This window comes from Bombus terrestris, unplaced genomic scaffold (assembly GCF_910591885.1).
Source record: "Bombus terrestris unplaced genomic scaffold, iyBomTerr1.2, whole genome shotgun sequence".
NCBI classification, from domain to species: Eukaryota; Metazoa; Arthropoda; class Insecta; order Hymenoptera; family Apidae; genus Bombus; species Bombus terrestris.
Window position 1 is genome coordinate 4703470 of NW_025963552.1, and position 14150 is coordinate 4717619.

At 41.6% G+C, this 14150-nt stretch overlaps 1 non-coding gene across 1 annotated transcript; it reads left to right on the forward strand.

Moving 5' to 3' along the window:
• The first annotated feature begins 720 nt into the window (after positions 1 to 720).
• Positions 721 to 792, forward strand: TRNAH-GUG. The gene has a single exon. It is a non-coding gene; the product is annotated as a tRNA-His (tRNA).
• The last annotated feature ends 13358 nt before the right edge of the window (positions 793 to 14150 follow it).

Below are 14150 nucleotides of genomic sequence, written 5' to 3' on the forward strand. Positions count from 1 at the left end.
CATTGCGAAACCAAATTATGTTCTATCAATTTATCTACTATTCTTTAGTTTGTTCATACAGGTAATAATATATTGGGTTGGTAACTAAGTGATTGCGGATTTTGTCATTACCACCTAATGAAAACACCCACAATCACTTAGTTGTCAATTTAATAATTTAAAGAAATATGTAAGAGATTTGTGATTTGAATTTATAATTATAAAATGCTGTGTACAAGTTCTAATACAAAAATAATAATTGCAAATATTGCATTATGATAGCGGTTAATGAAAAATGTGTTAATAAGTTCGGATAGTAAGGGATCTCATAAATATTTGACGACAATAAATGTTAGTCTTAACGCGAAAACGCTATTACGTTCCTTTCATCTTATCGCGTCTCTCGAATTCATAATTCATAAATGTACATATATATATGTCGGAGATGGAAAAACACCGGAACCTCTCCTTGGATTCTCGGGAATACCGTAATATCGGTCGTAATATCACGTCTAGTGTCAATAGGGATTCGTTTACGCCCTTAACCCTAACTCTAATCGTAACGCCAACCCGACATATATATATGCATATGATTTGAATTGCAGCCTGTTTGAATTATAGATGAGTGGAATAATCACAATTGTCTCAGTGTACTAAGATCTTCACGGTTGATGTGTCAACTTGGTCATTGTTGGTAGTTATCATCGACCACTCTGAAAGTTCACACGTAATACCCCAATAGCCGTGATCGTCTAATGGTTAGGACACTACGTTGTGGCCGTAGTAACCCAGGTTCGAATCCTGGTCACGGCAATGTGCCAATGTACATTGTCACGGTGGAGGTTTATTTTTTTTTGTTTATTTAATTTTCTCAAAAGTTTTCTTGGCTAAGTATTAATAAAAATAAAGACCTGCGATTGAATCAGGATTCTCTTTGTTACGTCTCGTGAAAAGGTCCGCGCGACGTCCTTCTTTGTCTGACCGTCAAGGTCCAAATACCGTTAGAGAAACCCTCAGTAAGCCCAAGGACCCACCATAAACTTTAATCTCTAAAGTCATTGTTCGCACATACGGGTTAAGTCAATCTGTTTTCCCAGAAAGACTTTTTAATTCTGCAAGTATTTTCGGTTTATAGCTGGTACATAAAACAGACCTTAGGTCTATTGTACATTCTTACAAATTACGGAGAAAGCAGGTAGTCACCTAATGGGAAAAACCAAATAGTAGTCTAACGGAAAAGCTGGTTTTTCCCATAAACAATGTCGCCCATGAACCACGTTGGTAGGAGGCTTCTTCCTCCTATCTTCAATGCCAACATTGGTCATAACCAATCGGCATCGCGGATCATTGCCCTCAGTTTCCTAACTAAAAATATGAGCAAGGAATCAGCGTTCTTCGTTCAAAGGGCACACCCATACCGAGCTTTCCTCCGTAATCACATCAGAACTACCTTCAGAGTTCATCCGGCTCTCACAGGCCATACAGTTCCGACAATTCCTACGGCTCTTACGGTTCCTACTGTTCCGAATGCTCAGACTGCTCCTACCTCTTCTACTGCTTCTACGCCATCAGGACGGTCAACTCTACTGGTTCTCATAAGCAACGAACAGTCAAAGTCAAAGACTAGTCATTCGGTTGAGTCGAAGTCTGGTCTGTTCAGTTGCTACTTCTATTACAACACAAGGGCCTTCATCTATGACTCTCGTCTACGCCCTTTATATCATACGTAACGGTGTAACTCATTGGGGTAATAAGTGTTGGAAATATACATTTTTATAACCGTGTTAATCGCAGTGTTATACTACAACAAGCATCTACATCATCCTAACCGAAATAAGAGGGTCGAACTATTCGTGGTGTCAATTTTTACAGTCGTAACGGGAATTTACTACTCCCGTTGACGCAGTTCTCTGCAGTGAATCCTCCTGATATTCCGTCACGTTAGTCCGAGCTCCCAATAACTTAACCTTCTTGTCGTCAAAGTTTTTAAAATACATCTCCAGCATTATGTCCTACGTCGAATACCTAAAATGCCCCCTATTACTAGGCATAACCAAGCCTCTAAATTCATGTAGCACGTAACTGTGATCCGAGACGCTATAGTTTCCAAGGACTACAAAGTCTTTATACTTCTGAAAGAGTCTGCCACTAACGCTCGTAATTTTTACGAAACTTCTCCTAATACCCTAATAGGAACAAGGTCGTTCCTATCCAGAACAACTAAAGACATCCTTTTCTTTCTGTCAGTCTTGGTGACACCCAATGCGTTATATTTTGTATTGAAGTCTCCTGAGGTGATAACTTCCTTGCATCTCCTCACGGCTGCCCCAATATATATGTCGAGTCTCTTCGCGTACTCGACAAAGATGTTCAGGCTGAAGTTGGGCGAGCAGTAGTCACTCACGCGGTACGCTTCCCCTTTCTTGATCCCGACATATACCTCCTCTTCAGCCAACGTATCTTCGCTGGAGTAGAAGCATTAAATCTCGTTGCCCGGATGGACGGTATCCCCCTTCGTATCAATATACCAGCAGGGGAACAGTCGATTAGGTTCTGTGATGAATACAACGTCGACACGGCGCGTCCAGGCAAACTGCTGCATCAGGTCCTGCGCAGGCTTACTCTTATTGAGCTTGATTTGCAGAACATTCAGGGTGCCTGTCTTGTGACTGTCCCTTTTCTAATCAGTATATACTATACTTGGGGCAAGCTGACGACCCTATAACGTATATAGACTGTACCTCGGACCCCTAACTACACAACGTACACCTAGGAGCGTTACTACAGTTTACCATCGAATGATCCATTGCGCTGCATTTACGACAACGTTCCTTGCCTGGGCAGATCGTGCACTTCTCAGACATGTGCCCAATCTCATGGCACCTATAGCATCTAACTACCTCACGGAGGACCCGCATTGTGTCTATAATGAGGCCCTTAACGATTTAACCTCGACCTCGCTGGCATCCTTGATCATCAGCCTTCTAACGATGCTCTGTTTCAGGTTCTCCGTACTTTCCAGTGGGTCGATGTCCCTAATCTCTACCAATACCTGTAGGAGGGAAACAAGGACACTGTCCACTATTACTCCCTTATCCTAAGGGCAATGTCACCTCCTTTCATTCCCGCTTTCAGTTCCACGAGGATATCCCCTCATCTCGTCCGTCTGACGCCTATGCTTTCACACAGAGCCTCGCGAACATATGCTCCTTAAATGTCCGGAGCCATTTTCCACCCTCCCGGAATTTGATCAAGAGAGCCTCCGGTCTGTTTCGAGTTCTAGGCAATCTTTCCCTCTGGCCTTCGTTAGCAGGTGGCCTCCTTTCCACGTTCTAACTCCTCTCTCTCTCCCGTCTTCTTTCCTTCCTACTCGTCTGGACAATCCATTTGTGTTCAGAGTCGCATGTTTCTCTATCCTTACGGTCATCTTCGCCTCTTTTCCACTCCTTTCAAACCCCCGCGTACGAGATACCTCCTCTCTTCGCCCTCATCATTCTTTCAACATTCCCATCCTCGAGAGATGACACGGTTTTTCTTTTATTTTCTGTTCAACAGGCCCCTTCAGTCCCTGTACTTTTCGCAAACCTCGACCAGTGGAGGGGAAGTTTGCGTGGAAACATTAACTTCCACGGGCCTTCCCACCTACCCCACCCTACACCGAAAGGGCCTGGGCGTTCCAAACCCCCCTGCGCGGCAATTCTTTCGTCTGTTATAAACTTATCCATATTTGTTTAAATAAAAAGCATAGTTTAGAAAAAATGCTAGTCGTAATCTATAAGTAAAGCCATTCGTCACAACAAGAGCTATCAACCTATGTATAATAACAACCCTCACATACCCCATAAATCATCAATTACTTTATAAGTAAACCGCAACTTTTGCAACTGTGTTGGCAGAAGAAGCGTGGATACATAAAAGTCTCTAAGTTCACATTTGTATATCCCTCTGTCGCATATACTTCCGTTAGAAGTATTTTGTTTACTTTTAATTAATTTTAAATTTACTCTTACTCGGCTCGTCAGGCACATGTTCGCAGATCCATTATATTTAACAAATATAAATATTAAATTTATACGACATAAATCACCCAAAATTGGGAGCTTGCTTCTACCCGAATACACCGTGGTCAGCAGCCAAGGTGGCGACGTCTGGCCAAGAAGACGCGAACTATATTATCATGCACGTCACTCGGGACCATCGCTTGCGCAATAGATTCCATATCTCGCATGATAGATCTAATATCGTACGTAACGTGGCGCCGGGCTGCCAGGCATAATACTTTTCGTTATTATTTTCGCAACTTGAATTGGATAAGGTACCAAAATCGCAAGGCGGTCGAGCAAGATGTGTAAGTGTAAACCATATTACACTCGCGAGTATCGTCCATTGCCATAACATCATGCGTGTTTTATCCAGAAAAACGTGCAATCGTATAATATCTACCTTAGCCTGCAACGTAATTCTAACTGACAACCTCGATTGAATTTACGTGTTAGTGCAAGTGCATTTTATGCTGTTTATCAATAATTAGCCATTAGCTCCACTCGATTACCTCTATCCGTACTATACAACTCTCATGTTGCAATATAGTGATCATCCACTCCCTATAATAATATTAATCAATCCCATTATTTAAATCTACAAATTTAAAGTCATCGCAGTATAATACCCATCCACTAGGTTAACAAAACAAAATAATGCACCTGCCAAGCACGAACGCTCGCTACATTGTTATCATCTGTGCCATTCGTGCTTTATAGATCAAAAACTCATTCGTTAGTTATTTAATCCTTAAATTCAAATTCTCAACTGAATTTCAGCCACAGTCTAGTAAATATTGCTCGCAAGCGAGCTATCATTTCTTAAATCAAATATAAGAATTGTTTGTTTTATAAATTATGTTGTGTGTCTAGACACAGCCTACTCGAACATTATATAGACCGCGTGACATTGATTGTCAACAAGTCCTATAAACTAAGATCTTTCAAATTTCTTTTGTTTTTGATAAACACAACCACCCGCTAGCCGATGAGTCATGCTGTTATATAAGGCTCGTTCTTAGTTATTATGCAATTATTGCCATTTTTTACGACCGACCTCCTTTCTCCTAGTGACTCGACACTATGCTATATTTTATCAAAACTCTATCTATCAGTTTATCTATATTTTATCAAAACTCTATCTATATTTTACTATAACTCTATCTAAACTTTCTATCAGTACAATATATAACCCAAAATTTAAACGTCCTGTTTGAGGGCATCATATCCAGTGAATTAACGGCGCCTGGACAATTACATCTCCTTAAAATTAACTAGTAAATCTATAACATATGCAACAACATTATTATCTAATTTCAATCTAGTACCCAAAAACTGTTCAACTTAAATTCACTATGCTCAAAATGCATCCCTTAACAAATGATATCGATATTTACGATATTTATTTGATATATTAATATTGTACTATTTGTTATACGTTCAGACTATCGACCTTGGCAGGACTATTATGATTCGCCTTCATCATGGCCATAACGAGCATAATATTTGTTGAAGTGATCGCCACTTCTACGAAAACTCTACATCTGGTCTTTTTAGTTTTCTCAAGCACTGAAGCCATCGACAGCATATAGAAAATGACTAGCATGAAGGCAGACCATAAACAATAGACAGGCGACATTGGCGTCGGGGTTTTTCAGTTATAAGGTAACACTGCTAGCGTGCGGATATGGACCAGCACAAATTGTATTCCTACTTATTATTACACTTCTCAATTAAATTAAATATATGTCGGGAGCACGTCAGGATTGAGGGTGGGGGTGTTCGGTGAATCTTCGTTGAAATTAGCCGTAGGTGCGGTGTAACAATAGTTGAGTTTATTGACACAAATTAGGGAGATTACAGCGTCGACAGATAATCGCAAAGTTTCGATATTCGCGGCACTATGACAATGGTCTCGGTCCGGCAACGTTTCTGCGGTCAACAGATGCTGAACTTTATCCCTCGTTATCGTCTAAGTTACACTGTATGTTAGAGCAAGGGGCAATTATTACGTGTACGAAAGACAGGTCGATTACTGATGAGATAGCACTAGAGAGTGATTCTCCGTCGCGGTGACGCTGTCGAAGAAAACTATGATGGGTATGCCTAAGGGCACGAGATCATCGGATTCGCGGAGGAAAGTCTTCGTTCGAAGGGTGAGGGAAATTGACGTTGCTGTTAATTGGTCAATTTCCATGTTGGTGGTTAGAGAATGATATTAGCTATCTTTGGGAAAAGTTGGTAGCGGGGAGCGTCGTTCGTGGAAGGATAGATTTCTCTTATCTTCCCGTAGTTGGGGCACAGGCCATTTGTCTATTTGAGAGACTTTGTGTAATTGAAATTTAATATTCGTAGCGGGTCCTCACCCAGCTAAACATATACTGTGAGGATGCGTTGGCATCTGGCAATCATCTCACCCGAAGGACAAAGTCTGCGTGTGGCGAGCCACGGGACAGAAATCGTTGAAATGTTTACCGTCGTGCCCCGTCCCAAGTATTTCTTTTAACGAAAGCTATAGAGTTACTTCATACCTTTGTTACATAAAACGTTCATCCCTTGACCGCGACTACGTTCGGCGATCGGTTGTCGCCTCGAGCCCGAGCTCATTATCATAAATTTCGAATAAGTACAGTCGGATCGAATTACAACAGTTTCTTAGTGCGGCTATGATGAAATCTGGATTACAGCACTAAGGGGGTCCTCCCACCACTCCAAAGGGGAGGCTCCGGTGTTCTTTCATCTACGACATATATATATTTTATATCATACACTTTATCCACGTGTTTTCTCTCTCTATACATATAATAACATCAACAATATTAACTACGATAAAAAACTAAAATTAATAATTTGACTCTAACTACCGCCACTATAATACGGCTCGCCTGTATGCATAATAAATAGTTTATAATAAATAACTTGTTTATAAATACACCTTGTCATATTTATCTACACTATGCTTTGTCGAACGACATATACCCACCTAGGCCTACAAATCATCGTTATTCCTTTATATGTTTCACAAACCGCAATATTTCCAAACCTTATTATTTTTAGTTATGAAATTTTATAATTGAACTTTCGGGCAGCCGACTATATCAGGTCAACTGTCTCGGAGTTCAAAGTAATTTCCCCTGCTCCCATGTTTTTTTACGCGACGTGGCAAGTAGATAGCTGCCACTATACGATACTATATAAAATAAATTATAACCGCGAGAAAATTTCGGAAATCCCCAAAAAACATCTCCAAAGTATCAGCTCAATTGCGGTGGAACTTGCTTAGAGCAGACGCTGTTTATGTCAACAATTTCAATCACACAACCAAACGAGTGGCCGTGGGAGAGGAACGTCTTTCTTGCTGAGCATCCACGCGACCTCACGCCTACAATAGATGGTCAACTTCCGCAAGGATACATCTTACACATCATACGAGACACTCACGGTGACGAGCAACATTTAAACTCACAAGTACAAGGTAAGCTCGTTCAGTATATTATCTTTACAATCCGCTATACCAATGGAGGACATCCTTTCCTTGCATCGGAAGCGAGGCTTTCAAATCGGCCGATTTACTCTCTTATTGAAATGGCTCGATGAATATGAACAATCCAACCAACCGAATAAGAAGGCCTCTTTAACGTTCCACAAGACACTACTCGATGACACGTGGAAACAGTACAGACGATTCCGAGAAGAACTCTAAGATTTAGGCGAGGAGGACGACGCGCGCGTTTTCGAAATAACAAACACATATTACGACCTGGTAATACGAATACACACCCTCACGAATGATGCACCAGCATCATCGTCTAAATCTCCAAACTGCGATTCAGCTAATGTCGCCGAGCCGACATCAATTGAATTACCAGAAATCGATTTACTTACTTTCGACGGTACTATCGAGAATTGGCATGCATTTTACGACTCCTTTTCGTCCACTATAGATCAAAACGAACGACTTACACCCGTACAAAAATTTCATTATCTCCGATCATTCTTGACCGGAAGGGCCGCGAGAAGCATCCAATCGTTAGACATCACAGAGATAAATTGTTCTATCGCTATTGACATTCTTAAAGAAAAATTTGACTGCCACCGTCAAGTCTGCATGCGCCACTGGCACTTGATCTGCGACTATCCTCAAATAACGACGGAAACACCCGAAGCTGTAGAAGATTTTCTCGAAACGATCAAGGTAAATCTCCGAGCGTTGGAAAAATTAGGCAAACCTGTCACATCAAATGTCGTCCTCATCAAACTGCTCACATCAACGTTACCTTCGTCCACCATTCGCGAATGGCAGCACACCTTACCCAACAAAAGAATGCCCTACCATACAACTTGATAGACTTTCTTACAACACGGGCGAATGGTGATCAAAACAGTTTCACTTCAAAGGAGACAAAAGGGACGTTCTACCAACGTCCCTGTCAACGACCACGAGCGCCATGAGCACACGTATTTATCACATCCCAGGCGCCGTCAACCTGTCCCAGTTGCCAAGGATCACATTCTATCCGGATGTGTGATAGCTTCAAATCAATATCCCTTCGCGAGCGCCTTCGAGAGGTCAAACGAGCGTCCTTATGCATCAACTGCCTCCGGAAGGGTCATACAGTGGGAGATTGCCACACCGGGTCATGTCGTGCGTGCGGAGAACGCCATCATACGATGTTACATACGGTAAACAACACTCAGGGTCTCGTTCCAGCACGTCCAGTCCAAAATCCTCTCCATCAAACAGTCGATCCACAACACCTTCTTTGCCATCCCCTTCATCACCCACTCGCCACAGACGACACAGGACAGACCACAGATCGGAGAAACCGCGAACAGCCTCGCCTCCAAGCCCATCTTCCACTGACAGACGAGCATATAATCAATGACGCCGACAATTGACGAATCCGTTGACGACTGAACTAGACCAGCAGCATCCAAATCATTATCCAATGATATAATCATAACTGCACAAGTCAACGTTTTGAATGATAAACATCAATACGATAAAATTCAACCATCCAGCATGAGTTTCATTACAGAACAATAGGCAAAATCGCTTGAAATAAAGCAAAACAGATGTTCGGTCCCAATTGGAGCTCTAGACGCCTTGACGACGACTTCTACGCGATACATGACGGCCACGATCACTTCCACTGACGGCGCGTACGAACGAACATTTACGTTCCTTGTTATTACGACCATTTTAACCTTAATTCCAAGTGAACCAATCGATCGTTCAACACTTGTGATTCCTAGAAATCTCAAATTGGCCGATCCACGATTTTATTTACCAGTCCCAATTGATGTCCTACTAAGCTCAGGTTCAACAATCGCCTCGATATATGTTGGACAAATCAACCTAACTCAGCTAGACGAGCCTGAACTGCGTCTGCAAAAAACGCGATTCGGTTGGATAATCGGCGGGAGTCCAACTTCCCAAACCGCAACAAACACATTTAACGCACCCACGACGGCTCTATAAGCAGACCTTGCGTGGTTTTGGGAAATAGACGAAAAACTCTCGATCAAACACATCTCAGAGACAGATTGACGATGCGAGGAACACTTCCAAGCCCACATCCGACGCACCAGCGAAGGACGATACAACTGGTATTGTCTTTTGGTAACGGGTGCTTACCTCGGATATAATTCCACACAGTACCCGGGCGCCCTAGGACCATAGGGTTTGAGATAACACCCAACCATCGCACAAGGCACCCAGTACCTTGTTCCCTGGATTAGCTAAGCCTGCAGGTGCTGTTGCTCGTTTCAGGTCGAACGCGGCACATTCTATGCTCTCCCGTCTCACCAAGACGGTTCCGGAGCACGTGGGACGCTGCTCACCCGCCGAAGGTCATTCGGTGGAGCCATCACCTTAAATCGGCCCTCTTGCTAGCGTTTTGGCCATCAACCGCTGCCACCACTAGTCCATACCCATTATTTGAACGAGCAGAGGGGTCGCTACTCCCTCCGGTCTGTAACTCGACCGCCCGTGGTAAGAACCTTAGTCGTTGGTGGGACTATCGTATGGATGTACGGCCACCTCAGTGCCTGCCGGCGACCTGTTAACCGAGCTCGGCAGTATCAGGTACTGAGCTGAGCTCAAGGTACTTTTGTATCCGGGAACTTATCCCGACGGTCCCATCCTTGGCATCAGGATCGTGGGTGCGCTATAACCCAAGGCCACGTAGAGAAAATGTAACCGTAATTAAACGCCTTACACTCCCCCGAACTTCCCTGCGGAGTACGTAATTATTCACGTAAGCGGGACGCTTGTCCCGACGAGCGAAGCCTTCATCGCCGCTCTTCGTAGATTTATCGCTCGACGAGGGTTTTGCTCCACCATCCATTCCGATAATGGCACCAACTTCATTGGCGCAAACAACGAATTACGAGAGCTTCATGATCTATTACAATCGGACGACCACAACGTAAAAGTAAACGGGTTCCTAGCTAATAAGCAAATCGAATGGCGCTTTATCCCCCCCCCCCTCATTCCCCGCATTTCGGTGGGCTATGGGAAGCAGCGGTGAATTCATTCAAACGCCACGTTAAACGCGTTATCGGTAACGAATTACTCACATTTGAACAGTTTAATACACTCATCATAGAAATGGAATGTATTCTCAACTCGCGATCATTAACTCCAATATCCACCGACCCAAACGATCTCTTAGTCCTCACTCCCGGACATTCCCTCATTGGCGATTCACTAATGAGATTGCGTGAACGAAATTTCTGAGACATTTCATCCAACCGACTCTCCAAATGGCAGCATATCCAGCAACTCAAACAGCATTTTTGAACCTCTGGCATAAAAAGTATCTGAACGAGCTGATCACCCGCAACAAATGGACCAAGGGTGGACACAGTATCCAGGAAGGCAGAATCGTCATCCTCAGAGAGGACAACGTGCCATCAATGCAATGGCCTCTGGGCCGAGTTATCAAGGTCCATCCAGGTGCATCCGATGGTGTCATCCGGACAGCTACAGTTCAGACAGCAACGAGCATTTTGGATCGGGGCGTCAAAAAGCTTGTCCTATTGCCAATTCAATTCGATCTCGAGAAACCTGAACAACCAGCGATCGAAACGAAATAGGATAGGAACCTCAAACAATACCACACCTTGATAATTTTGATCGGTACCCTCTCAACGGGGGGAGGATGTTACGGTTTGCTAATCATCTCTCTAATCAAGTGTTCAAGGAAACTTTAATTTGTGACGGAAATTTCCAACGGCTTCGCGGTATAAAGAGCTATGCCGTCAAAGCGCAATACCGACATGCCCAATGTACCATTGATATCTCTACGTTTCTTTCGCCGAATTCTCGGTAGAACGCATACGCGGCGACCTCCGCGGTACACCTAATAAACGCATGCGTAGTAGGGATATCGAAGGAAAACAAAGGAAAGAATCCGTGATTCCGAACGAAAGAATCAATCATTCTATCTCAAGCTGCGAAGCACGATAGGTCTCGTCATAAGCATACCCGTTCACAAAACATTAATTGTTTTATTTTCGTCTTACTGGTTAATCGTTGATCGTTGACTAAAATTGTTGCTTCTTAACTTATTATTGAAGTTTTTGTTAAGAAATCAAGTGTAGTTTCTCGTATACACTCATTCCAACCACCTCTATTCTCATAATAGAAATAGGGGATCAATAAGTTCGTGGCGTCGACTGTTCAATCGTAACGATAATTTACGACTCTCGTTGACGCGTTATCTCGCGATCGCGTCTCTCCGCGAACGGTTGAAACAACATCTCTGCAAACCCGTCTCTATAAAACTACGTAGTTAGTCAATTAAAAAAATTAAAAATTCTTCTTATAAACATTCAACAAAGTCGGAAGATTCATACGATAGTACGTTCTTAGACTGATTTGTGCAAAGCTATAGTGATTGCAAATGTTCCATAGCGGTGTTTAGACATCGTGATATCAGTAAATTTTCTGAAGAAAATATACGAATCAAAATGTTCCCAACGAATCAATTCTGAGAAAAGATTACTTAGAAGATTCGTATAAAACACTTATTTAAAGTATACGAAATGACATTGACGAAAAAAATGTGCATTTCGATTCGTGAAGCGAGAGATAAAATTGGCCGTTATACGGCAAACATGCCACATTATGTGTGAGAACCTTCAATGCTTCAGTTACTTGCCTGTAACGAATAGGGAAAAAATAGATCGCGCTAATATTGCATGACTAGTGAATACATTATCGAAAACAATATTGTAGCGCAATGGCGACTCTGTGTCATTGCTCAGATATATGTTTTAAAATAAATATTTCTCCGTTTCGTAGCATTGAACAAGTGCAGGTGGAAGATGTTCTCCATTTATAACAGCTTGCTTAGTCTAAAAGCACCGTGACTCAATACCAGAGTTGCTTTGAGTCTACGCAGCAAATAGTGATCGAAAATATTGAAACTTAACCGCACGATTAATCTTATTTAATTTTCCGCCATAGGTAGTGACGCTTGCATACAAAATATGTAAATTTTCGTCAATATTGTACCTCAGTCCTTGAATATTGATCACATACGATCAATAGTATTGTCAATACGTGGCGTTTAGTATCATCATCAGTGAGGATGAAAAATGAAATAAGTATATCGGGTACATAATCAAGAATCTGTATCCAAATTATTTGTTTCTCATAGCCCGATGCAACGACGCCTGTCATCTATTGTGCGTGGATAATCTTACAGATGAAAGATATATCAAATAATACACATACATACATATATATTTAAAAGGTACATCAGGTAGGGTAGGACAGCCGAGTAGGGGATGATTCTATAAGTAAATATAACTTAGTTCTATGAAGTATTTTCGTATAACAATAACGAAGAAGTGTAGATGATTCCACTTAGATGTATTCATTACCAGTATGTAAGAATTGACAAGAAATATTGTCTAGGATCAAATTATGCGATAAAATTGTTCAGAAATGAACAAAATATATAAATAATTGTTGAAAATGTCAACGTGATGTTCGTGCTCGCCCTCCACATGCGGATGCGTTAGTTACAAAAGGTAGTAACTAGAAGATTGTTCCAGATGCAATCGATAGACTCGATCGATATTTTTAGATGCTCATTTTTTTCCCGAGTCTATGTAAGCTTGTGCGATAACGGTTTTTTCGTACATATTGCTGATACAATACAATCAGGATATCTCTTAAGCCAAATCTTCCACAAAGTCATCTATTATCGACTATACGTGTTACTAAATATTAAATTGTTCATCACTAAAATATCTTAAATGATAAACATAAATTTATTACACATTTGAATTCGACAAACAAAAATACAACTAAAATCACATAACGAAAAGTACATTACAAAGAATTCTTTTTAGAATTTTTTGTAAATCCTTTTCTCTAATTAACGTATTCCCTAAAAATATTTCAAAGATACGCGTAACGAAATTTCACTTATGATTTTCCATTTATTCTCACTTCTTCACAAACAGCATTTTTGAAAACTTCCATATCCCATACTTTAACATCAAAAACACTAAGTGTTTTAGAATAAATAAATTCCTTATCACTGGCATTATGTCACAACCAATTTCTATCGTTTTGAACTAATACAGAGTTCTAAAATACGTTATAAGTGTTTTCATGAGACGTTACCAGAAAGCATTTATAGATAAAGATTTCAAAGTATATATGTAGTAACTGAGGTGCGTTATATGTTGTTGTAGTTGCTGGGCCTCGTCCAGAGTAATTGCCGCTAAGGGGCTGTATATATGTGGAAGCACACTGAGATACCGATATAGTTTCTACGTACGGGTGTAGATGTCGCTGCTGGGATACTGCTGATTTTTCCTCCGCTTTTGGTGCATGGAAGAAAAATCGGACTCCGGTCGCCGGGATTCGAACCCGAGTTCTGAACGTTCGTAACCTAAGGCGCTAACCACTGCACTGCCGTCGTCCGACCCTAGTTAGTGTCGAGTGGTAGTATTTGGTGTGTTGAGTGCCGCCACATAACTTAATGGGTCTTAGAGGAAGAACAAGTAAAGATGCTTTATTTGTTAAAAAGTTGGTATAGTTTGTGTATTTAATAACGATGAATATAATGATAAAGAGTGACAGATTATTCAATGATAAACAATGTC